At 38.9% G+C, this 26,492-nt stretch overlaps 1 protein-coding gene across 6 annotated transcripts in view; it reads left to right on the top strand.

The window, feature by feature from the left end:
* Nucleotides 1-26,492, top strand: part of SPTSSA (serine palmitoyltransferase small subunit A) — a 459,057-nt gene that overhangs the window by 333,247 nt on the left and 99,318 nt on the right. Inside the window, exon 3 of one of the 6 annotated variants that reach the window (XR_008705306.1) lies at nt 3,113-3,317. The exons of 4 other annotated variants lie outside the window; for them this stretch is intronic. The gene's annotated coding sequence lies outside the window, so the exon portion shown is untranslated. Of the gene's footprint in view, nt 1-3,112; nt 3,318-26,492 lie in introns of those variants that run through there. One more of the 6 variants, XR_008705307.1, reaches the window with a different exon arrangement.

Raw genomic sequence — 26,492 nt, 5'->3', positions numbered from 1 at the left:
CATGAACAAAAGGAAAGACAAAAAACACAGGATCATCTCAATAGATGCAGAAAAAGTATCTGACAAAATTCAACATCCATTCTTTATAAAAACTCACCAAAATGGGTATAGCGAGAAAATAGCTCAACATAATAAAAGCCATTTATGACATCCCCGTCGCCAACTTAATACTCAGTGGTGAAAAACTGAAAGCCTTCCTGCTGTATTTGGGAACAAAACAAGGATACCCGCCACTTCCATTCAACATAGTAATGGAAGTCCTAGTCACAGCAATCAGATAAGAGAAAGAAAAGTATACAAAGTGGAAGAGAAGAGGTAAAACTATCACTTTTTGAAGGTAACATGATACTCTCTATAAAAAACCTTAACGTTTCTACCCTAAAACTATTTGAACTAATGAATTCAGCAAGGTAGCAAGATACAAGATTAATATACAGAGAGCTGTTGCATTTCTTTACACTAATGATGTAATATCAGAAAGTAAAACAGCCCGATTTAAAATCACATCAAAAAAAGAAAATATCTAGGAATAAACTTATCCAAGAAGGTTAAAGATCTATACACTGAAAACTGTAAAACACTGATAAAAGAGATTGAAGATGATTCAAAGAAATGGAAAGATAATGCCATATTCTTCGATAGGAAGAATTCATGTTGTTAAAATGGTTATATTACTCAAAGCAGTCTAAGATTGGAACAACAAAAGACCTAGAATTGCCAAGGTAGTCCCAAGTTAAAAGAACAAAACCAGAGGCATAACCCTCTCAGACTTCAGGTTATATTACAAAGCTACAGGAATCAAAACAGTGTGCTAGTGACACAAAAAGAGACATATAGATCAAGGAAACAGGATCGAGATCCCAGAAATAAACCCACACTTATTATGGTCAATTAATCTCTAACAAAAGTGAAAGTGAAGTCGCTCAAGTCATGTCCGACTCTTTGTGACCCCGTGGACTGTAGCCTACCAGGCTCCTCTGTCCATGGGATTTTCCAGGCAATAGTACTGGAGTGGATTGCCATTTCCTTCTCCAGGGGATCTTCCCAACCCAGGGACTGAACCCAGGTCTCCCGCATTATAGACAGATGCTTTATCATCTGAGCCACCAAAGGAGGTAAGAATATACAATGGAGAAAAGAGTCTTTTCAACAAGTGCTGGGAAAGCTAAACAACTACATGTAAATCAAATAGAACACTCCCTCACAGCATATGCAAAAATAAATTCAAAATGGTTTAAAGGCCTAAATATAAGACATACCAATACAACATTGTAAATCAATTATACTTTAATAAAATAACAAAAATGAGGCATGACACCAAAAAGACATGATAATCAAAACATTCTTAGACATTAATTATAGCAATATTTTCTTAGATACATCTCCTAAGGCAATAGAAATAAAAGCAAAAATAAACAAATGGGACGTAAATGGTTTTTCACAGCAAAGGAAGCCATTAGCAAAAGGAAAAGACAAGGTATGGAGTAAGAGAAAATATCTGCAAGCAGTGTGGCCAGTAAGGGGTTAATACCACAATTATACAAACAGCTCATACAACTCAATGTTGAAAAAATAGACAACCCAATCAATAAATGGACAGAAGGTCTGAAAAGATATATTTCCAAAGAAGATATACAGATGGCCAACAGTAATATGAAAAGATGCTCAACATCACTACTTATTAGAGAAATGCAACTGAAAACCCACAATGAGGTATCACCTCACACTAGTCAGAATAGTTATTGTCAAAAGTCTACAAATAATAAATTCTAGAGAGGGTGTGGAGAAAAGGAAACCCTCCTCCACTGTGGTGGGAGTGTAAATTGGTGCAGCCATTATGTGAAGCAGTATAGAATTTTCTTAAAAAGCTAAAAATAGAGCTACCTTATTATCCAGCAATCCCACTCCTGGTTATATATCCAGAAAAGACAAAAACTCTAATTTGAAAGGAGACATGCACTCTAATGTTCATAGCCACACTATTTTACAATAGCCAAGATATGGAAACAACCCAAGTGCCCATCATTAGACAATTGGTTTAAGAAGATGTGGTATGAAATAAAATATATATCAGAAAGAAGAGTGAAATGTCATTTGTAGCATCATGGATAAACTTAGGGAATATTATTCTTAGTGAAGTAAGTCACAGAGAAAGACAAATATTATAAAATATCACTTATATGTGAAATATAAAAAATAGTGCAAATGAATCTATATGCAAAACAGCAACAGACTCATAGAAAACAAACTTACAGTTACCAAAGGGGCAAGGAGGGGTGAAAGGATACATTAGGAATATGGGATTAACAGATACAAACTACCATACATAAAATAGACTAAAAAAACAACAAGGATTTGCTGGAGGCACAGGGGACTATATTCAATATCTTGTAATAACCTATAATGGAAAATGATCTTTAAAATATGAATATGTATAATCTGGGCAAACTCCGGGAGATAGTGAAGGACAGGGAAGCTTGGCATGCTGCAGTCCATGGGGTCCCAAAGAGTCAGACATGACTTAGCAACTGATCAACAACAACTGATTACTTTGCTGTACACCTGAAACTAACACAATATTGTAAATCAACTATACTTCAAAAGACCCTCCTTTGACAGTACCCTTCTTTAGGTATCTTCCTTTCTTGTCACAGACAAGCTTCTACTCTGTGTTGCGTAGTGTTCTCTAGGAGACTTTGACACACAGATTTGCATGCAGGTGGCTGCTCTTAGAAACCACCCTAGAAGTGGGATGAAGGAGACAGGACCGGCAGTGTGGTTTCATACTGACATCATCCAGTTCTAGGGAACTCAAGCTGGGATGATCTTGCAGAAATGACCTGTACTGAGGCAAAGAGGACAGGCCTTTGCAATCCCACATCAGTCTGTCACTGCATGCACATGATAGGTGCATAGACTTGGGTAAGTTAGTTTCCTTTGATAGAGGATCATTCTTGGAGAGGGATTTGGCCATGGCCACCAGCAGGCAGCAATTCTGATGGCTGGGGGAGTCAGTGCTTCGTTCCCAGAGAGGGCTTCAGTGGGGCACAGCCTAAAATACACCATGTGCTCACTACCCGGTTTTCTCTAACCTGGCTTTCTCTCTCTTGAGCTCCAGACTCGGTCAACGTTCAACTGCCTGTTGGAGATTTCCATATGGACATCTCTTAAGAGCCAGTGAAACTCTTCAAAATGGAATTCTCACCTCCTATCTCGGCACACATTCCTTCCTTAGGGTTTGTTTGTTTTGGTAAACAGAACACAGGAGATAACTTGTGAGATAAAGTCCCTCTTTTTCTTTCTGTGGATTGCTTCAGGTAATGTTTGTTTTTTGTAGCTCTTGTAAGGAGTCTTGTGTGCTAAAAAAAAAAAAAAAAAAATGTACTACTGAGTGACCCATTGTCTCTCTTTCTATGTTCTGTCGTGAACCAGGATCCAGGGTGGCCCATGCAGCACGCTGTCATTGCATAGCTGTCCTGGTTCGCTTCCCTTTTTCCTCATCTTCAATTCTTTGGGCTTGCATCTAGCAAATCAGTTGCTGTGACCTTAACTCTGGTCTCAGGCCTTGCATTTTGAGGAGCTGCGAAAAGATACCACCTTTCCCCTAATGTCCTATTTCCAGTGGTTAAATCAATTCTAACTTCTAAGTAACTCTTCAGTCTGTCCTTTCTTCAACACCTCCACTGCCACTGCCCTAAATCAGGTACTGTGAAGTCCACCTGGATCATGACATCAGCCTCCTAATTGTTCTCTAGGCATGCTTTCCTATACGCTATGCACTGCTCAGTAGCCTGACACATAGTAAGAACTTAATAAATGTTGGTTGTAAGAGTGAAGGAATAAGTGAACAGGTGTATCACAGGGTGCTGCGTATTGTAACTGGGCTGTCTTAGAAAAGAAAACATTGATGTATATTAAGAAGAGTTTTTCCTAGCTTGTGATAGCCCACACACTTCCTTTCTTCTTCTAAGCTATTCTTCCACGATTTCATGGTTCTTAGGAACTATGTGTGAAGATCTTTGAGCTGTGCTGTGTGGTGTTGGAGAAGACTCTTGAGAGTCCCTTGGACTGCAAGGAGATCCAACCAGTCCATTCTGAAGGAGATCAGTCCTGGGTGTTCTTTGGAAGGAATGATGCTAAAGCTGAAACTCCAGCACTTTGGCCACCTCATGCAAAGAGTTGACTCATTGGAAAAGACTGATGCTGGGAGGGATTGGGGGCAGGAGGAGAAGGGGACAACAGAGGATGAGATGGCTGGATGGCATCACCAACTCGATGGACATGAGTTTGAGTGAGCTCTGGGAGTTGGTGATGGACAGGGAGGCCTGGTGTGCTTCAATTCAAGGGGTCGAAAAGAGTTGGACACGACTGAGCGACTGAACTGAACTGAAGGAATATATTAAGCACAAAATAAGTTTCAGCTTTCATATCATCCTCATTATTATCAGCTCTTGAATTTTTTTCTATTTCCTTTCCCCTTTCTTCTGAGGGTTAAAATAGTTTAAAAATATTTCATTCAAAATTGAATAAATTCCATTTTCTGTATCAATTTTGTTTCTCCAAATACAATAGAAATCTTAAGTGGTCATCAACCTAAAAACTGGTACTGTTGAAGGAGTTATTTAGTATTTGTGCAATCTATTTTTGTGGATACTAAATAGAACTTAAACCTTGAGATTTAAAAATTATTATTCTTCAATTTAGAAAAGTTAAAAAATAAAAATAAATCTACTTTTCCTGAAACATTCAAGTTCAAATTATAATTCTTATTTTATTAATAAACATAATAAATCCAGGGGGGTTATTTGATTATCTGATTGAGTAGCTGAACAGGCTGAATTGCCTTAAACTGTTTGTCTTGTTTACATCTTAATTTATGAAATTCCCTTGAACATTTTAGGCTGCATTTATAATTGACTAAATCTCATTTTTTTAAAGCACTTTGACTGACTAGCCTACCTATCTAAACCTTCCCATTCTAATAAATCTAATTAAATTAATGAATGTGGTGCTCTCAAGTTAATCATATACACTCCAATTTTGTTTACAAACTGCATAATACTCTTTATCTTTCAAATGAAGATCTAAGTCTAAAATTAACTCAGTTATATGTTTTAAGTCCATGGGATTGCAAAGAGTTGGACATGACTGAGCACTGAAAAATAAATACATTTTAAGTTAGAATGAAAGTCCAAATCTATCAAATTTCCTAAAATTTCTTAAAAGTGCCAGATACTTAAAATATAAAATATACAGAGATCATTCCTAACTGTCTGAAAAAACCATTAATGGCATGGTTTGGTTTATTTCATCTTCTCTATAATTTTAAACGTTCCAGAGTTGACAGTTTTTACTGTTTCAAGCAAGGTGGGGTTGCTTTTGACTGAGAGTTTTGGCTGGGAAACAGTTGGAAGTTCTGAATGCCAGGATGCCCTGCCTATGCACCAAAAGAGATGCTGCTGCTGCTAAGTCGCCTCAGTTGTGTCCGACTCTGTGCGACCCCATAGACGGCAGCCCACCAGGCTCCCCCGTCCCTGGGATCCTCCAGGTAAGAACACTGGAGTGGGTTGCCATTTCCTTCTCCAATGCATGAAAGTGAAAAGTGAAAGGGAAGTTGCTCAGTCGTGTCCGACTTTTAGTGACTCCATGGACTGCAGCCCACCAGGCTCCTCCATCCATGGGATTTTCCAGGCAAGAGCACTGGAGTGGGGTGCCATTGCCTGAAAGAGATGCTGAACACCTTTTAATAGTCACAGAGATAACAAGTGACTCCTTATATATGTTCTACAAATAGGGCTATTTTCACAGCTAAGCTTCTGGTTTCAAATTAGACCCTTAATGAATTCTTTCTTCTGATTTAAACCTGCAGCTCTGGCTAGTTTACCTCCTGATTGGAATTAATTAATCTGTTTACCACTGGTTAATTTGAATTTTTTTTCCCACTTACTCTCATGTTTGAATATTGGCCACAATCTTAAAGATATTCATACTATCAGGCACGTTCTTATCATTTGTGGGAAAGATGAAAAAAAATTACTGAGCATAATTTGTGTGCTATACACGTCAGTATATATGTGTGTCTAAATTTTTATACAATTTTAAAGTTTACTTTTCATTTATGGTTATTACAAAATATTCTCTGTGTTGTACAGTATATCCTCAAGTCTATTTTATACCCAATTGTTTGTACCTTCCACTCTCCTATCCCCATATTGATTTTCTTCCCTCCTCTCTTTCCCCACTGATAACCACTGGTTTGTTCTCTACATCTGTGAGTCTATTTCTTTTCCTGTTATTTCACTATTTTGTTTTATTTTTTAGATTCCACATATAAGTGATATCATACAATATTTTTTTTTTCTTTGTCTGACTTACTTCACTTAGCATAATGCCTTCCAAGTCCATCCATATTACTGCAAATGGCAACATTTTGTTCTTTTTTATAGCTGAGTAGTAATCCATTGCACATAAATACCACATCTTCTTTATCCATTCATCTTTTGATGGACACTTAGCTTGTTTCCATGTCTAGGCAATTGTAAATAATGCTGCTATAAACCTTAAGGTGCATGTATCTTTTTGGATTAGGTGTTTTTTTTTTTTTTTAATTTGGCATTGTCTTTTTAAAAAGGTATTTTCCCTACTTTTTGTAACAAAGCAGTCATGAACAGTTTGGGGTTGTGGCTATGAGTTGGGCATTTGAGACTTGCTCTTCCCTTCTGTAAGGATCATATGTTAGTGGGCCAGCTAGTGACCTCATAGACAGAGGCCCGAGGGCTTCAGGGTAGGAGACTAGAAAACTTTAGGACAAGTTCTTGTCTGAGGGTGTCTTGAAGTCTCAGGGCTTTCCTGTTACCCAGCTGGTAATTCTCAATCTCTACACAAAAGCCAAGAACAATACCTGATAGTTTTGATTTGGCTTCGGGGATGCCCAGGTGATTTCTTCCTTCCTCCTTTCCATTCTCCCTCCCTCCCTCTTCCCTCTTTCTTTCTTTTCATTCTACCATGGTTTGATTATCAAAGCAGAAAAATTTGAAACTGACATAATGCTCTTATCTAATCTATAGACTCATTGGAAAAGACTCTGATGCTGGGAGAGATTGGGGACAGGAGGAGAAGGGGATGACAGAGGATGAGATGGCTGGATGGCATCACTGACTCGATGGACGTGAGTCTCAGTGAACTCCGGGAGTTGGTGATGAAGAGGGAGGCCTGGCGTGCTACGATTCATGGGGTCGCAAAGAGTCAGACACAACTGAGCAACTGTTCTGATCTGATCTGATCTGAATCTATAGACTTTCAGGACCCCCTTCAGAGAGCAGGAAATAATGGTTAGAGGAGGCTATGTTCTCTGAGTGGTTTGCCTTCTCTGTCTACATCCTAAGGTTGAGTCACAGGTCTTGTCTTAGGGAAGGACTGGAGAAAGTGAGGCCATGAGATTCCAGGCCAGTGTCCGCATCAGGGACCTCTGTGTGTGCATCACAGGAGAGATGGTTACGTCCTGGAACCAACCAAAGACTTGAAGGCCTGTGGGAGGGCTTACAGATTACCTGGACTAAGAAAGAGTGTAACTTCATTTTATAGGTGGGAAATTGGCCCACAGAGTTAAGTAGCTTGCCCAAGGTCACAAACTTTGTGTCCATCAGTTCTATATAATGTGACTTATAAGTAAAAAACTGTTCAGAAGTAATCCATATTGAAACTCCTGCATTCAGGTGGGTGGGTGTCATCCTGGCCAGCTGTATACCTAATTTTAGCAAGTGCCATGGCTAGAGCTTTTCTGAAATTCTCTTATCAAAGGGGAGCTGAAAATTTGCTTTTGCTAGTTTGTGTAGTCATTCATTCTTTCATTTTAATAATACATGTTTTCTGATTTTTTTTAGACTTGAGTCCTACACATGCTCTTTTATCAGCACAGGTTGCCTTTAAAAAAAAAAAAAATGGATTTCTGTGTAAATAATTAGGCTGGGTTTTCTTTGGCTACATTTTCGTTTGAAGGATGCACCCTAATTAACTTAATTGGACTCCCCTGTTTTGTAAGCCTCCTAGAGCACCCATTTCTACCCAGATTAATCCAATCTATTATGCTAGTGTTTCCCAAACTGATAAATAATCACCAAGGGCACTTGTTATACATATTCAAACACACCCTGGCCTCGAAAACCAGACTCTCCACATGACTGAAAAGCCAAAATTTTAACAATTTAACATGGATGCAAATTTTGGAAAATGATGATTCTGTGTTAGTTTTGGGAGTTTAACTCTCTGCTGGCGTCTTCATCCCAAATCCTCTTACACGTGGATTATCCCTAGGCTCTGAGAGCAATGCCAACACAACTTTTTGGTCTACAGCCAAATCATTGGAATAAATATACAGCTTCCTAACACAGGCAATTGATCAACATGCGGGTGTCTACTCTGAAAGGGAGAGGGCTCCTCAAGAAGATTAGGTATGTGTATGCCAAGTCTCAGTACTTTATAGTGACAGTCATTCTTCACGAAGTGCAGGAGGAAATGGGTGGTCAGTTCTCCATGCTGCCATTCCAGAATTGGATGACAAAGGCAGTCAGTCCTTTGGTCGTCAAGATCTGTTGACCAGAGCACTTAATCAAACACCAAGGCTGATTCAATGACACCAGTAGTTCGGTGTTGCTCTGAACAGACTGTCATCCCTGTTGGGACTGCTTATCATCCTGTTTGCCTTCCATTCTTACCTTGAGGGCTGTCTGCTTCAGCCTCTCATGAATTTACTCTTTTGATTTCCATCTCTTATCTTGGAACATCTTGCCTTTCCTTCTTTAACACTTAAAACTTAATGAACGTGATTATTAAAGTGAATGATTACTCTGAGCAAGCTCTGTGGGGTGGTGGAGCAGGATGGAAATCTACTAAGAAAAATAAATACTTACTCAGCCAAGTTGTCGAGGCTATAAAAATGCTTAAGCAACAGTTCCTGCTCTAAAGGAACTTAAGTTCACTAGGGGGATAAGACAAATAAATAACCCTTAAAACTTGGCAATGTGAATAGCCAAGAAAAGGCAGGTATAAAGCAAGCATTTTTGTTGCAGAAATTAACAGTTTGGTACTGATGTAGGAATAAATATATTAATGAACTTGAATAGGGGGTGTAGAAATAGTCCCAAGCATATAAAAATAGTTAATATTTGATAATAATCTCATTTCAAATTGGTGAGAGGAAAATATTGATTAATCAATAAATTATAGTGGGACACCAGTCAAGACTTCTGGAAAATAAATTCAGCTGAATCCTTACCTCCTTACATCAAATTAAAAAAAGACATTAATTAGGAATTCATAATAGAATTATAAGTGGCCAATAGGCAAATAAAAAATATAGTTCAATAATAAAAGAAATGTGAACTAAAGCTTTCTTTTTGCTTATGTGGTTGAAAAATGTATTTTTTCATTGGTAAAATGCCCAGTAAGATTTGCTCTAAATGGAGTATAAATTGGTACATACTTTCAGGAATAGCTTGGTGACATCCATTTAAAATGGAAATGTGGATTTTCTGTGATTCAGAAAGTCTATGTTTATAAAATTACAGGTTTTACTTAAATAACTGTGAAAAGGTGTACAAGGCCATTCACTGCAAAACTATTAATTACTATATGAAATGCTGGCAAAAGTCAATAAGGTTAAATAGATTATAGTATATTCATATGATAGGATCCTCTGATCTGATGTGAACTGTGATGGGTATTTGCTTAACTGAATTTTTTCAATGGTAAAATCATAAAAACCGATAGATACATACCTTAAGCAAAATTTTCACTGAAACTATCTAAATTTGAATTGTTCATTAATCCTTTGCTAAGACAAGGTTTCTTTGAATAAGGGTTTTTGCTGAGTAGAGTTCTGTTCACCTTGCTTGGATAAGTTACACCTATTAGGAATTCAAAATAGAATTATAAGTGGCCAATAGGCAAATAAAAAATATAGTTCAGTAGTAAAAGAAATACGAACTAAAACTTTGTTTTTGCCTATGTGGTTGAAAAAATGTATTTTTTAATTGGTAAAATGTCCAGTAAGATTTGCTCTGTTCACTGGCCCAACTTTGTCTCCTTCCACCTCACTTAAACTGGCCTCTTTTCTATCACTCCACGTGGTAAACTTTTTCCCATTGCATGGCCTCTGTACTAGTTACTCTCTCTTTTCCTTTTCCTGCCTCTTTGCATCAGTGGCTGTTTTTCTTTTCTAAAAATTAGTTAAGTAATTTGTTTTTTATTAAAGTAGAGTTGATGCCTAATATTATATGTTATAGGTGTACAATAGAGTAATTCAGAATTTTTAAAGATTAAACTTCTTAAACAGTTATTATAAAGTATTGATTACATTTTATAATATACGATATATTATTTTAATATATCGTATGTTATAAAATATATATTTTGTTGTACAATATATCCTTACAGTTTATTTTATACATAATGATTTGTACCTCTTAATTCCCTACCCTATATTTTGCTTCCCCCACTGCCCTCTCCCCACTGCTAACTACTAGTTTGTTCTCTATATCTGTGAGCCTATTTCTTTTTTGTTATATCCACTAGTTTGCTGTATTTTTTTGGATTCCACATATAAGTGATATCATACTGTATTTGTCTTTCTCTGTCTGACTTATAGCACTTTACTTAAAACCCTCCAAGTCCATCCATGTTGTTGCACATGGCAAAATTCCATCCTTTTTTATGACTGGGTAGTATTCCATTGTACATTATGTACCACATCTTTTTTATCCATTCATCTGTTGATGGACACTTACTTTGCTTCCATATCTTGGTGATTGTAAATAAGGCTACTATCAAATGCTGCTATGAATGAAGTACATTTATCTTTTCACTTTAGTGTTTTTGTTTTTTTCCCCAGATATATAATGGATGGCTCTTCTTCATATTTTCAATCTAAATGTCACGTCAAGTTGATGTATGGCAAAACCAATACAATATTGTAAAGTAATTAGCCTCTAATTAAAATAAATAAATTTAAATTAAAAATAAATAAATGTTACTTCAAGGTCAGCTTCTCTGATGACCCTCCTGTATTGCAGTTAGGACAATTTTCCTTGCGAGTAACAGAGATTTTAGTTTGAAATGACTTATAAAAAGGTTTATTGTCTCATATAACTAAACGATGTGTCATAGATCCGGCCACAATTCAAGCAAAATGATGAAGGTCTGTTTTCCATTTTTTACTCTATTTCCTTAAAGTCAGCATGGTTCTTCTCTTCTTCCCAGAGCCTGTCAACAACTCATCCAGAGTCTGGAAATTGAATCAAAAATACACATTGGCCTAATAATCCTGATATGGGTCTTGTGCTTATTTATCTTAGGTCATTTTGCAGAAGCAGAATCCAAGTTAGTGATTCAGGTGGTAAGAGCTCTTTGAGAAATACCTGTGAGATATCAAGTACCTTTCTAACTACAGTAGTATAAAACTAGAAATCAGTAACAGGGGAAACACTGGAAAATGTGTGGAAATTAAACAACCGATGAGTCAAAGGAGAAATCAACAGGAAAAAAATTTTAAACTATCTTGAACCAAAGGAAATTGGAAACACAGTATAGCACAACTTATGGGATACAGCAAAATTCTAAGATGTGAGTTTATAGTGATAAACACTTACATTAAGAAAAAAGAAAGATCTTAAGTGAAAAATCTAACTTTATACCTCAAGAAACTGGGAGAAGAAGAACAAACTAAGCCCAAAGTTAACAGAAGCTAAGAAATAATGAAGATCAGACTAGAAATAAATGAAATAGTGACTAGAAAAATGGGCAAAACTAGAGCTGTTTTTCTCAAAAAATAAATTGGCAAACCTTTAGGTAGACTAAAAAAGAAAAAAAAAAAGACTCAAAATCAGAAAAGACTCAAAATTATTACAACTGATGCCACAGAAACACAAAGGATCATTAGAGACTACTATGAACAATTCAGTTCAGTTCAGTAGCTCAGTCATGCCTGACTCTTTGAGATCCCATGGACTGCAGCATGCCAGGCTTCCCTGTCCATCACCAACTCCCAGAGCTTGCTCAAACTCATGTCCGTCGAGTTGGTGATGCCATCCAACCATCTCATCCTCTGTCATCCCCTTCTCCTCCTGCCTTCAATCTTTCCCAGCATCAGGGTCTTTTCCAATGAGCCAGTTCTTCACATCAGGTGACCAAAGTATTGGAGCTTCAGCATCAGTCCTTCCAATGAATATTCAGGACTGATTTCCTTTAGGATTGACTGGTTGGATTTCCTTGCAGTCCAAGGGACTCTGAAGAGTTTTCTCCAACACCACAGTTCAAAAGCATCAATTTTTCAGCACTCAGCTTTCTTTATGGTCCAACTCTAACATCCATACGTGAGTACTAGAAAAATCATAGCTTTGACTAGATGGATCTTTGTTGGCAATGGACAATTATATACCAAAAAAATTGGACAACTTAGAAAGATGGATACATTCCTAAAACCATACAACCTACCAAGACTGACTCATGAAGAAACAGAAAATCCGAACAGACCAATAACATGAAAGAGATTGAATCAGTAATCAAAAATTCCCCAACAAAGAAAAACTGTAAATCACATGGCTTTACTCATGAATTCTGTGAAACATTTAAAGAGGAATTAATATCACTCCTTCTTATACTCTTCCAAAAGAGAAGAGGAGGAGGGAACATTTCCAAGAGGAAATAATGGAATTTTTCTACTTCCAGAGTGGCTCAGTGATAAAGAATTCACCTGCCAGGCAGGAGACACAGGTTTGATCCCTGGGTCAGGAAGATCCCCTGGAGAAGGAAATGGCAACCCACTCCAGTATTCTTGCCTGGAAAATCCCATGGGCAGAGGAGCCTGGCAGGCTACAGTCCCTGAGGTCGCAAAAGAGTCAGACAAAACTGAGTGACTAAACAGCAACAGTAGCGAGTATTCCCAGATATTTTACAAGGACAGTGTTACCCTGGTATCAAAGCCAAACAATGATGCTACAAGAGAAGAAAACTACAGGCAACTATCCCTGATGATCATAGATGTAAAAATCCTTAACAAAATACTAGCAAACCTAATCAGTAGCACATTAAAGGGGTCATACACCATGATCAACTTCCCTGGTGGCTCAGATGGTTAAGCGTCTGTCTACAATGCGGGAGACCCAGCTTCGATCCCTGGGTCGGGAAGATCCCCTGGAGAAGGAAATGGCAATCCACTCCAGTACTATTGCCTGGAAAATCCCATGGACAGAGGAGCCTGGTAGGCTACAGTCCATGGGGTCACAAAGAGTCAGACATGACTGAGCAACCTCACTTTCAGTTTCGCTTTCCTTGACACCATGATCAAGTGGGATTTATCCCTGAGATGCAAGGGTGATTCAACATATGCAAATCAATAAATGGTGATGCACCACATTAACAGAATGAAGGATAAAAATCATATAATCATCTCAATAGAGCCAGGCAAAGCATTTGACAAAATTCAACATCTTTTCATGATAAAAATCTCAATAAATTAGGTATAAAGGAGTGTACCTGAACAAAATAAAGGCCATACAGACTTGTCATATATACAAGGCAACAGCTAACATCATACTTAGCAGTGAAATGCTGAAAGCTTTTCCTCTAAAATTAGGAAGAGAAGGATGCTCATTTTCATCCCTTCTATTTAACATGGTACTGGAAGTCCTGGTCAGAGCAGTTAGACAAGAAAAAGAAGTAAAAGGCATCCAAATCAGATAGGAAAAAGTAAAATTATCTCTTTGCAGATGACATAATCTTGTATATAGTAAACTCTAAAGACTAATAAAATAATAAAAAAATTCAGTAAAGTTTCAGGGTACAAAATCAACATACAAAAATCAGTTTCATTTTTATACACTAACAATGTGCTATCCAAAAAAGAATTAAGAAAGCAGTCCTATTTATAATAGTATAAAAAAAAATACTTAGGAATAAGTGTAGCCAACAAGGAGAAAGATCTGCACATTGAAAACTATAAAATGTTGATGAAAGAAATTGAAGCAGGCACAAATAAATGGGAAGACATTCAAATGTCCTACTCTTAGTTATTGTTATATCCTCCTGTTTATTTCCTTCAGAGCACTTTCCATCATCTGTAATTCTCTTGTATATTTATTTACTTATTGTCTAACTACTGGAATGTAAGTTCCACGAGGATGGGAACCTTATTTCTTTTGTTCACTGTTGTAACCTGAAAATGTGTTGGCATGTTTGGTATGAAATATGTTGACTACGTTCCAGATGAAACTCTGAATGTGCAAAGGCACAGGGATAGGAAGGCAAAAAAGTGAGTAGGTAAGGAAGAAAGTCCTAGACCTGCCGCTCTCAAATTATAGTCCCGCCGGCCAGAAGCATGAACATCATCTGGGAACTAGTTAGAAATGCAAATACTCAGGCCCCGCTCCAGACCTAATGAGGGAATAACTCAGAAATCTGTTTACCAAACCTGCTAGGTGATTTTGAAGTACAACAAAGCTTGAGAACCACTGCTCTAGAACACCTTGACCTAAAACATGGGATGTACAATAATTTAGGACTACATTACCATGCTAGGGTAATATACTAAATTTTAACATAGTGAGTAACCTGTATGCGATTAGTTTCTTTTTACTTCTCTGAAATGTAATCAAGAAAAGAAAGAAAATGTCTTCATCTCTTATTTTAAGAAACATTTGAAGAGACACCTTTGTTGGTGGTTGGGAGGTAGGAGTGGATGAGCTAATGGTATTAGGATTTTTCAGGCCAAGAGGGGATGTGCTACCCTAAGGACACTCCTGATTATTCACATCCTTCCCCTCATCTACAACCAGCTCCATGCCCTATACATGCAGAGTTATTTATTTTTTTATTTTTCATTTTGACTGTGCCTCATGGCTTACAGGATCTTAGTTCCCCAACCAGGTATTAAACCCAGGTCATGGCAGTGAAAGCTCCAAGTTCTAACCATAGGACTGCCAGGAAATTCCCATTATTATTTTTAATAATCTTGTTTTTTGGCATGTTTTAATTTTTAATTTTTAAACATCTTACTGAATATAGTTGATTTATAGGGTTGTGTTAATTTCTGCTGTACAGCAAAGTGATTCAGTTACATGTGTGTGTGTATGTATATATATTTTCTTTGTCATATTCTTTTCCATAATGGGATATGGATATTGAATCTAGTTCCCTGTACTAAACAGTAGGATCTTGTTGTTTATCCATCCTATATATATACTAGTTTACATCTGCTAATTCCAAATTTCCAGCACTTTCCTCCCCAGCCCGCTCTCCTCCATAGCAACCAGAAGCCTGTTCTCTTTGTCTGTGGGTCTGATTCTGTTCTGCAGATAGGTTCATTTGTGTCATATTTTAGATTCCACATATAAATGGTATCATATGGTATTTGTCTTTTTCTTTTTGACTTACTTTACTTCGTATAGTAATCTCTAGGTTCAGCCACATGGCTGCAAACGGCACTATTTCATTCTTTTTCATGGCTGAGTAACATTCCAGTGTGTGTGTGTATGTGTGTGTGTGTGTGTATTTCCCACCAGTAGTATAAGAGAGTTCTAGTTAGTATGACCATTTTAACAATGTTAATTCTTCCAGTACAAGAGCATGGGATATCTTTCCATTTCACTGAATCATCTTCAGTTTCCTTTATTAATGTTTTATAATTCTCAACATGTAAGTCTTTCACCTTGGTGAGGTTTATTCCTAAATATTTTATTTTGTTTTTGCTGCAATAAAGGGATTGTTTATTTACATTCCCTTCCTGATATTTAATTGTTAGTATAAAAATGCAAACAATTTTATGTTAATCTTGTTTCCTGCTACCTTGCTAAATTCATTTATCAGTTCTAGTAGTTTTTGTGGGAAGTCTTTGGAGTTTTCTGTTTATAGTATCATGTCATCTGCATATAATGAAAATTTTACCTCTTTGAATACCTTTTACCAATTTGAATGCATTTTTTCTTTTCTTTTTTGTCTAATTTCTGTGGCTAGGACTTCCAGTGCTATGTTAAAGAGAAGTAGTGAGAGTGGACATCCTTGTCTTGTTTCAGATTTTAGCAGGAAGGCTTTTAGTTTTTCACTATTGAGTATTATATTGGCTGTGAGTTTGTCATAAATAGCTTTTATTATGTTGAGATATGTTCTCTCTATACCCACTTTGGGGCTTCTCTTGTGGCTCAGCTAGTAAAGAATCCGCCTGCAATGAGGGAAACTTGGATTTGATTCCTGGGTTGGGAAGATCCTCTGGAGAAGGCAAAGGCTACCTACTCCAGTATTCTGGCCTAGAGAATTCCATGGATGGTATAGTCCATGGAATCGCAAAGAGTTGGACACGACTGAACCACTTTTACACACCCACTTTGATAAAAGTTATTATGAATGGATGTTGACCTTTATCAAATGCTTTTTCTGCATCTACTGAGGTGATCATGTGGTTTTTGCCTTTTCTTTTGTTGATGTGGTACGTTACATTAATTTGTGTTTATTTAACCATCCTTATGACCCTGGGATGAATCCGTCTTGGTCGTGGTATATAATTATTTTTTATGTGTTGTTGAATTTGGTTTGCTAATATTTTGTTGAGAATTTTTGCATCTATATTGATCAAGGATATTGGCCTGTAATTTTCTTTCTTGGTAGTGACTTTGGTTTTGGTATTAGGATGATGGAAGCTTCACAGAGTGTCTTTGGGAGTATTCTTTCTTCTTTGACCTTCTGGAAGAGTTTGAGAAGGATTGATATAAGTTTTTCTTTGTATGGTTGGTAGAATTCACCTGTGAAACCACCTGGCTCTGGATTTTTGTTTGTAGGGAGTTTTTAAAAATTACTATTATAGAATCTATTTCACTTCTAGTGATTGGTCTGTTCAAGTTACCTATTCCTTCTTGATTCAATTTTGGTGGGTTGTATGTTTCTAGAAAGTTGTCTGTTTCTTCTAGGCTAGGTTGTGAAATTTGTTGGCATGTAATTGTTCATAATATTCTCTTATTTTTTTTTTAATTTCTCCAGTATCAGTTGTGATTTTTCCTCTTACATTTCTTATATTGTTTATTTGGGTCTTTTTTCTTTTCTTCTTGGTGAGCCTGGCCAGAGGTTTGTCAATTTTGTTTACCCTTTCAAAGAACCAGATCTTGGTTTTATTGATTATTTTTTTCTATTGTTTTTGATTACTATTTATTTCCTCTCTGATATTTATTATCTCCTTCCTTCTAATGACTTGAGGTTTTGTTTGCTCTTTTTCTAATTCTTTTAGGTGGTGGGTTAGGTTGTTTATTTGAGATTGTTTGTTTGTTTCTTAAAGAAGGCCCATATTGGTATAAACTTCTCTGTAAGAACTGCTTTCGCTGCATCCCATAGATTTTGTGTGGTTGTATTTTTCATTGTCATTTGCCTCAAGATATTTTTAAATTTATTATTTGATTTTATCATTGACAGCGTAGTTTCAGAAGTTTCAGAAAGACTGCAAAGAAAGTACAGAGATTTTGCATGTATACAACCACACCCAGTTTCCCCTATTATTAACATCTTATATTTGTATGGCACATTTGTCAAAATTAATAAGCCAATATTTATACACTGTTATTAGCTAAAGACCATAGTTATTTAGATTTCATTAGCGTTTATATAATGTCCTTTCTCCAGTTCCAGAATCCTATCCAGGATACCACATTACAATTACTCATCACATCTCCTTAGGCTCCCTTTCTGTGACAGTTTCTCAGACTTCTCTTGGTTTTGATGACCTTGACAGTTTCCAGGAGTGCTGGTTGGGTATTTTGTAGAATGTCTCTCAACTTGGATCTGTCTGATGTTTTCCTCACAAGTAGACTGGGGTTATGGTTTTGAGGAAGAAGATCACAGAAGTTAACTGTCATTTTCATCACATCAGATCAAGGGCAGATAGTATCAACATGATTTATCACTGCTGATGTTGACCTCGATCTGGAGCCTCAGCTAGGGTAGCTGGAGAAGGAGGATGGATTTATGAATGTTTCACAGGAAGGGTTTTCAGAACTTGACATTTATGTAGATTTTGGGAGGACGGTTGGAGTAGAAGGAAAAGGAGAGGGAGGAGCTGATGGTGGTGCCCTGTGCCAGGAGCCTCCCTGTATACCTAGCCAAACCCTGGTGAGAGAATAGGGTGGAGTGTTGGGCCAGGGAGGCTCAGGGAAAATGTTTGGGCATCTCTGTTCAGGCTGGGTCAAGGGTGGGGGCTTTTCTGTTTTGCTGTGGGCTGAGCTGCTGTGTTCATAGACATGGGGCTTATCCAAGGCGATCGTTTACACTCCCTGCAGCAGCATCCCCTTTCCTAACAAACACAGGAGGGCAGCTTGGAAAAGCACAAATGTGATGACTGAAGCCCTGTTCACCTTGGCTGGGTAAACACTGCCTGGGAGTCAGACATTGTTTTCCCCAGCTTTCTTAGGTGCCAGGGCCTGTGGGGAGGTGATTTCTCTCATGACAGCCACACCCCAGGTTGTTCTTTATTAGTCACAGCACATGCTTCCCTCTGCTTGGTTATGTTCCCCTGATGTTCTGCACGTCCCACCATCCAGCTGTAAGTGTTTACCCTCCCCAGGGCTGGTTGGACTGAACAACATCTCGCGCAACTCGTTCTAAAGGAACAGCTGGGAATCGGGTTTAAATTGTGGATTTTCAGCACGACTAAGTTAAAAATGCCTTAGACACTTTTGTTTATGGGTGCCAGGGAGAACAAGCAATGAAAGGAGGAAAAAGTGTGTTAGTGTGTTTCACTTAAATCAGAAGTTCCATCTCCTTCCTTCAGAAGTCACTGGTGTCCCAGTGACTTTTTTTTTTTTTTTTTTAATGTGAGAACATCCTGTTTGGCGATGAGGGCATTCAGTGGCTCATTCTGGCTATTAAGAAACAAAAACACAATTGCTTCTTTAAGGGGTGGAGGGATGGCATTCTTTAAACAACCGTTCCTAGCCCTAAAACTCTCTCAGAATGTCAATATCAAGTTCAGTGTCCCATGATGAAGGCAAGGGCTTTCATCCTTTCTACACAGCTATTTAACCCTTTATTAGGGTAAAGGAGAGCCACAGGATAAGAACTAATCTCCTCTTTCAAACAGGCTCAGTTATCAAAAGACTTTTCTTCCTGATGCTACACACTTAGCCACCTTGACCCAGGGCTCCTGTCCTGTCTTCCCAGCAGGCAGTTATCCCCACTTGATAAAAGGGGAAACAGAGGCTCAGGGAAGTTGAGTAACTTGTCCCAAATCATAGTCCTTGGCAACTTGAGCCTAGCTCTGAGTGATTGCAAAGCCTGGAATCTTCACCGCTGCATGGAGCTGCTACCAAAGAGGGCAACATTCATAAAAGGGATCTCAGCAGAGGCTGGGGAGAGCAGGACCTCAGTGATGGGAGCTGGATATGCTTTCCATGGCCACCTGTACTATTCACTTGTTGTGTGACATTCAACAGCTTACTGAAATGTTCAGTATCATCGATGACATGCCTGTGGAGCATGGTACCCTCTCTCCAGGATTCTACAGTCTTATGGTGTTTCCCCAGCAGGCACCAGCATGCCATATTTTAGGGATGCTAAAGATTGAAAGAGGAATTTGCCAAGCGTAGGCCCCAGCATCACCATACTCAGGGAAGTCCTGGCCCAGACTGCTGGCAGCCCTGGTTTGCCAGAGGCACCCACTTCCACCATGGGGCACAGTTAGAACAGAGGGGGCTGGGGAAGCCAGCTCTGTCCTCTGTTGTTACCAAAGGTTCCGGGTAAGCTAGCCTAGCTTTCAGGCCCACCCCTTACATAACATTTCCACTACAAGGTTACAATTATTTTTAATTTGAATATACAGAAAAGTACAAATGAAAAACCAATAATCACTCACATTTCTGCAACCCCAAATTAGCCAGTGTTGACATAGTTGCTTCTGGTTTTATTTTACATATCCATACCTTAAAAATATACAAAACTACAGGGTAGGTAACTGCATTGTTCTTTGAAACAATTAGAATCTGGAATAAGCTAAATTCCTAATGACCATTATTTCAAATCCTAATTCCTCTTCCTCCATCTAGAGATACTTTTAAGTTTGTGTGTATTCTCACTGCATTAAAAAAACACACATATATAAAATATAAAGAATTTTTTGCATGCATGTTTTCTCTATATAAATGGCATAGTCTGTATCATTTTGCAACTTACTGTTCTTCATTCAATATATTTTGGATACATTCATTTTGATACACATAGATGTAATTTATTCCTTTTCATGGCTTTAATAGTACTCTATTTTATGAATAGGCCACATTTTATTTATGAATAAATGCACTTGAATTTTCAATTTTTATTATGAATGAGTTTAAAATAGACATACTTGTCCTCAGGAATACCACGCTGCACAGCTCTGGAAAGTTCCATCTACATCTCTGTGTATGTGACTTCCCAGAGCTGTGCAGAACACAGCCTGTCTTGCTGAACTTGGCTGTGCCAGGGTCTCCTTTATTCATTCTGTTGACAGTATTTATTGAGTGCCAAGTGAATATAGGGCATTGTTCAAGGACTTTGCTTGTATTAATGTATTTATTTCTCTGAAAAGTCCTAAAATGTAGTGTTTTTACCATTCTTATTTTTCAAACGAGGAAAGTGAGGGGAGTTGGGGACAGTCAGTGGGTTAGCTAAGGTCACATGTAAGCTGTAAGCTGCAAAACTGGCATGGTGACTTGAACAGCTTGAATCCTGAGCCTCGGTGCTGAACATTGCATTAAAGTCCCCCTTATGTTTAACTCTCTACTTGGTAGGTGTCCCCCTCTCAACTGTGAACCCTTGACCGCAGGGACCATGAGAGCTACTTATTTTGTATCTCCAGTGCCCAGATATGCGGACCTTCATTGCTGCTGCTGCTAAGTCACTTCAGTCGTGTCCGACTCTGTGCGATCCCATAGACGGCAGCCTACCAGGCTCCTCCGTCCCTGGGATTCTCCAGGCAAGAACACTGGAGTGGGTTGCCATTTCCTTCTCCAATGCATGAAAGTGAAAAGTGAAAGTGAAGTCGCTCAGCCGTGTCCAACCCTCAGCGACCCCATGGACTGCAGCCTTCCAGGCTCCTCCGTCCATGGGATTTTGAGCGGACCTTCATTAGGGGCACAGTAATGTTCCGTGAATCACTTTACTCATTGTTCAGCGCTCCTTTCCTAATTAACTTTTCCTCTTCCTTTCCTCATCTCTCTCCTTCCCTTCACAAGCATCCTTCTCCTGTCTCCTTCCCCATAACAAGCCTACCCCCTCACACAGGCTTTGAAAATTGACACATCTCAGATGCACTAAGAGGAAAGCTTTTTAACTTGCGGGAAAGGCTGTTGTATCAAAGGGCAAAGGAGGACTTGGAATTTTTGCCGGGCCTCAGGAGACCCAGTCCTGCAACTCTGTAGATCCACAGCGGAACAGGAGGCTCTGCTCTGCTCATACGTTCAGGGGACAGTACTTCTAATTCCGTCCTTCAGCCGGCAGGCACGTAGGCAACTTCCTCTTATAAAGTCGGTTGTAGCAACTAAACAGGTGCAGATCTGAGGAAATGCAGGCCAACTCGAGTGAAGTCCCGGCTGCGTGTGAGATTAAATTGATAAGGGACTTTCCTCCCTTAATTTATTGGCTTCAGCCTCCCCAGTCTGCCCTGGACTCGACCCCTGCAGCTGGAGCCCAGAGCCCCCTTCTCCATCTACCTCCCGACCTCTCGGAGAGGGTGGGAAGGGGGAGTCACCAGGTCGGGCCAAACTGCGGCTCCAAGTGGGAAGGCACACAGGGACGAGGGCAAGGTCGAGTTCCCGCGGAGGATCCGGTAGAGAAAGGCGAGCTCGCCCCACGTGGCTTTCAAGCCCAGGCGCCCCTCCCGCCGGGCCACAAGGGGTGCCCTCAGCCAGGAGCGCCGGGCGCACAGAGCCGGCGGTACGTGCAGGCGGCCGGCGCTGTCGAGGGCACCCACCCGGGTTTGGGCTGCGGTCGAACGCGCTGACTCACGCTCTCGCTACGTGAGCTGCGAGCCGGCCGGGGCCCGGCAGGGCGCCAAGCCGGGGCCGCCGCCCGCCCGCGCTGTTATTTATTTATTCGGGGGCAGCTGCGCGCGCAGGCGCCGTGCGCCTTGACAGTCCCGGCCGCCGCCTGCCTGCGGAGGACTTCATCCCCCGCTGGCCCGCTTGCTGCGGAGTTTGAGCATCTTTATGACTTGATGGCTACCCCGGGGCTGTGATCTTTGATCCCCGGCGATAGCACCCGGGGATTTCTGTTAGGAAGGGACAACTAGGGTCACGTTAGTTTGCCCTGGCGCAGGGGCTCTTTGGGCTAGCCGTTCCTTGCTCCTGGGGGACTCCACGGGGCCCAGGCCTCTGGGTTTGCATTTTACTTAAGGAAAGAGCCATCTCCTAGTCCACGTGCTCTCTTGCACGTTTTCATCTCAGTTGATCCCTAAACAACCCTGTGACATGGAAATGATAGGAAGGGCAAACGCATGTCAATCCTGTTGACAGATGAGGAAATCAGAACTTGTGTTTAGGTATTTTATCTGGTGATAGGAGAACGATTTACTATAACTTTTATATAGAAGTACTTAGCTCTTGGATAATAAGTGTGTTGGCGTAGCCTGTTTTTGCGACATCTCCTATTCTCCTGTGTTCAATGGAAAGACGAATGAAAGTAGGAAAAGGAGGGGTGGAGGAGGATGGAGAGTTTGTATTAGTAGGTGTGAAATCTCAGTATCTACAGCTCTGGTGTCTTTTGGTAGATTTAAGTAGAAACAGCTGAGCTTACAGTAAAACCAGTGTTTGCGGAGTAACTGGCCAGTTCTCAACTCCACCAAGTGAGTCCTTGGATGTCTGCCACGGACGTGGCAGGGTCTGGACCCCCTAGGCCTGCATCTGGGTCGTGACGCCCTGGTTACACCATTGAGAGACTCGGCACAGGGCCGCTGACATCTCTGAGTTTATTTTCACGTCTTGAGTTGCTGTGAGGCTCTAGATGAGAATGTATATGGAGGGGGTCTCCTTAACTACATGGTCCACAGAAATAAGACATGGGTTTTTTTCCTTGGTCGTACAATACCAGAGATGGAGAATGAGAGACACTGTCTACCTCCCAAAGTGTGTATCGTTCTTGTTTGCTCCTCTTGGGGTAAACCATGGAGAGCATAGTTTCTATAGAGTCAGTAGGAGCAAAATTGAGATTCATTCTCATGGAAATTCTGCCTTTAGATACAGAGTCCTAGGTTACACTGCAAACACACAGCTAAGCCATTTGTGGAGAACTTTCCAGTTTTGCCTATTTTTTCGGGGGGGGGGGGTTGTTATGATTTCTTTTCGTCTTTTTTTTTTTTTTGAAAGGGGCAGGGGGCTTGCCAAACTCTATATTATAAAATTAACACATGCTTTCATAAAAGCAAAGGAAAATATAAACAGAAAAATCTTTTTATAATCTACCATTCATATACCAATAATGTTAGCATTTCAGGTATATTTTTGTCTAGGTATTTAAAAATTCATTTAATATAATTGAGACCACAGTCTATGTTATATTGTTTGCCTTGTTTAAAGTTGTAGCATGTTTTCCCATGTTATTAAGCCTATTGTAGTCAATTTTATGATTTTATGAATTTTTTTTTTCAACAGTTTCCCTATTGTTGGAAGTTTAGGTTGTTTCCATTTTTTCTTTCTTTCTTTTTTTTTTTTTTGTTGAGCAATACTTCAGTGAATATCTTTGTGTATAAATATTTGACCACTTTATTTATTATCTCCTTAGCATGGGCTTCCTGAGGTGGAATTTTTAGATCAAGTAACATAAACATTTTCTTGACAAGATCACATTACTAAGTAGCAGTTTCCATGAGTGTAGGGACTTTATCTGTCTTCCTTACTACTGTATTGTCAGCATCCAGCATGGAATTGGTTCTTAATACTCATTGTCAAATCAGTGAATGAAAAATTGTCACTTGCAGCAGAACTTGCCTAGGAAATATCAAAGCTAAAGATTGTGTTTCATCCCAACTGGTTCTAACGTGCTCAGACTAATAAAGGACTGTGAACTTTAAGGGACTCTCCCTACCCCCAACCCCCAGAGTTGACGAAAGGCTTTTCTCACTGGTGAATAATGGGACTTGTTAAAACCAAGTGCCTACCCAGAACACTAGTTTTCAGTGCTTAGTTAAAATAACCACCAGGCATTCCTCCCTAGCACTTCAAAAACAAAGAGAAAAAAACCTCCTCCCTATACTCCCCCTTCTCAGCTTTTTCCTCCTCAGGGAACCAAGTACTCTGCTAACATCAACACTGGTATGTGTTTGCTTGACTCAACTGTGATTGAAAGCAAGCAGACAGACAGATGAACCGCTGGTGATCTTAGTCTTTATTCTTTGACAGATGAGTACTGCCAAACTGAAATACATAAAGTGTTTAGCAATCTACATTCTACCACCAGTTCCTAAGCATGCTTCATTGCTCCTTTGCTAATGTTACATATTATCATTTTCATAACCTTTGTTATTTAATGAAGTGCAATGTGAGATCTGTTTTGCCTATTAAATGAGCTAGACTGAACTTTTTAATACAGATGTTGTGATTATCTGCATTGTTATTTATCATTTGAGAGCTTAGTGGTTGAAAAACTCAATTTTTGTGAATTTTTTATACACCTAAGGATATTACAGGGTAAATTCTTCATAATATTTTTAAAGTGAAGCAATGCCAGGAGGATCCTGATGCAACACATTATTTTTCTCCCTTTATTTTTTTTAAATTGAAGTGTAGTTAATTTACAATGTTGTGTTAGTTTCAGTTGTACAGCAAAGTGATTCAGTTATACATATACATATATTGTTTTCCAGAGTTTTTCCATTATAGGTTATACAAGATATTGCATATAGTTCCCTGTGCCGTATAGGTCCTTGTTGTTTGTATATAGCAGTGTGTGTATGTTGAGGGCTTCCCAGGTGGCTCAGTGGTAAAGAATCTACCTGCTGACGTAGGAGATGTGGGTTTGATCCCTAAGTCAGGAAGATTCCCTGGAGTAGGAAATAGCAATCCACTCTAGTATTCTTGCCTGGAAAATTCCATGGACAGAGGATCCTTGCGGGCTACAGTCCATGGACATGACTGAGCACATATATATGTTAATCCCCAACTCCTGGTTTTTCTCCCTACTCCCTGCCCCTTGCTATCTTCCTTGGTAACCATAAGTTTGTTTTCTATGTCTGTCGGTATATTTCTGTTTTGAAAATAAGTTCATTTGTATCATTTTGTAAGATTCCACATATAATATGGATTTTATACTTAGACATGTACCTTATATGGGCATAGGACTTGTCTTTCTCTGTCTGATTTACTTCACTTATTATGATAATCTCTAGGTCCATCCATGTTGTTGCAAATAGCATCATTTCACTCTTTTTTATGCATAACACATGATTTTGATGTATTAAGTTTTTGAAGTAACTGATTGTTCATTGCTGGAGGTGTTCTTAGGTGGAGTGGATGGCTTCCAACCACTGGGGTGATCTAAGTAAAGGCTGTTTGGTCCCTTGGGAGGGACTGAAACATTGAATGAGAGGTTGGACTAATGACCTTTAAGTTTTCTTAAAACCTTGAGATTTCTTCAAGGATACAAGGCTAGCATGGTTTTGGGGGCCAGTTTTCTATTACTCTGTTAGATTAACTAGATCCTGTAAGAACCAAAGGATGATTTCCTGAGTTTATTACCATTTTTTGAGAAAAAGTCAGAGTGATAAATGAATGTGAATGTGCTTTGCATTGCTGCTGTTTCCTGGGCCTTTCAGGACTTTATCAGAAATAAACATGCATTTCTACAGAAAGTTTTTACATGAAGAAGATTGATTTTGCAAACTTTTTCTAATTCAGCTTTTGTTCTCTTCTATGTAATAAAAAAATCTATAAACTTATATTTTACATATTTATTCTTCAATAAATTTTCTGTATTATATACTATTGCATGTTTACATACACATAGCCATGCATGATTTTGCATAAAAACCATGTATACTGTATTTGATAGGTAATTTAGGGAATTTTTTTTTTTAAGGTGATTGCTTATGTAGTCTTCAGTTATGTGCCTACTTTGGAACTTCTTGAACATAAAAATCAGCTTCACTGTGATGTCTGTGTGGGTTTCTATTGTGGTTGTACTTGATTGCTGAATCTTGACACAGCATGAATGACATAGGTCTCATTAATGTATTTATTATGTGAAAGCTGTGTGTTCTGACAGCACTTATATTTCCCTTACAGGAATGCTCATTACCATTGTAACTGCATATTAGTGTTGCCAATCTTCCTTATAGATTATAAATTTTGGGAAGGGGGAAAGGAGCAAGTAGGACTTGATCCTGTTGTATCCCTAATACTTGGTTTATAGTCTATGAAATCTACAAATGGTGTATTTGTTGAATTGCATTACATGTAATAAATTACATGTAAAAACTAGATGTGAACATGTGCAAGAGG

This window comes from Bubalus kerabau, chromosome 19 (assembly GCF_029407905.1).
Source record: "Bubalus kerabau isolate K-KA32 ecotype Philippines breed swamp buffalo chromosome 19, PCC_UOA_SB_1v2, whole genome shotgun sequence".
In the NCBI taxonomy this organism is placed as follows: Eukaryota; Metazoa; Chordata; class Mammalia; order Artiodactyla; family Bovidae; genus Bubalus; species Bubalus kerabau.
Note: the sequence above shows the minus strand (reverse complement) of the source record. Positions and strands in the feature narration are given on the sequence as shown.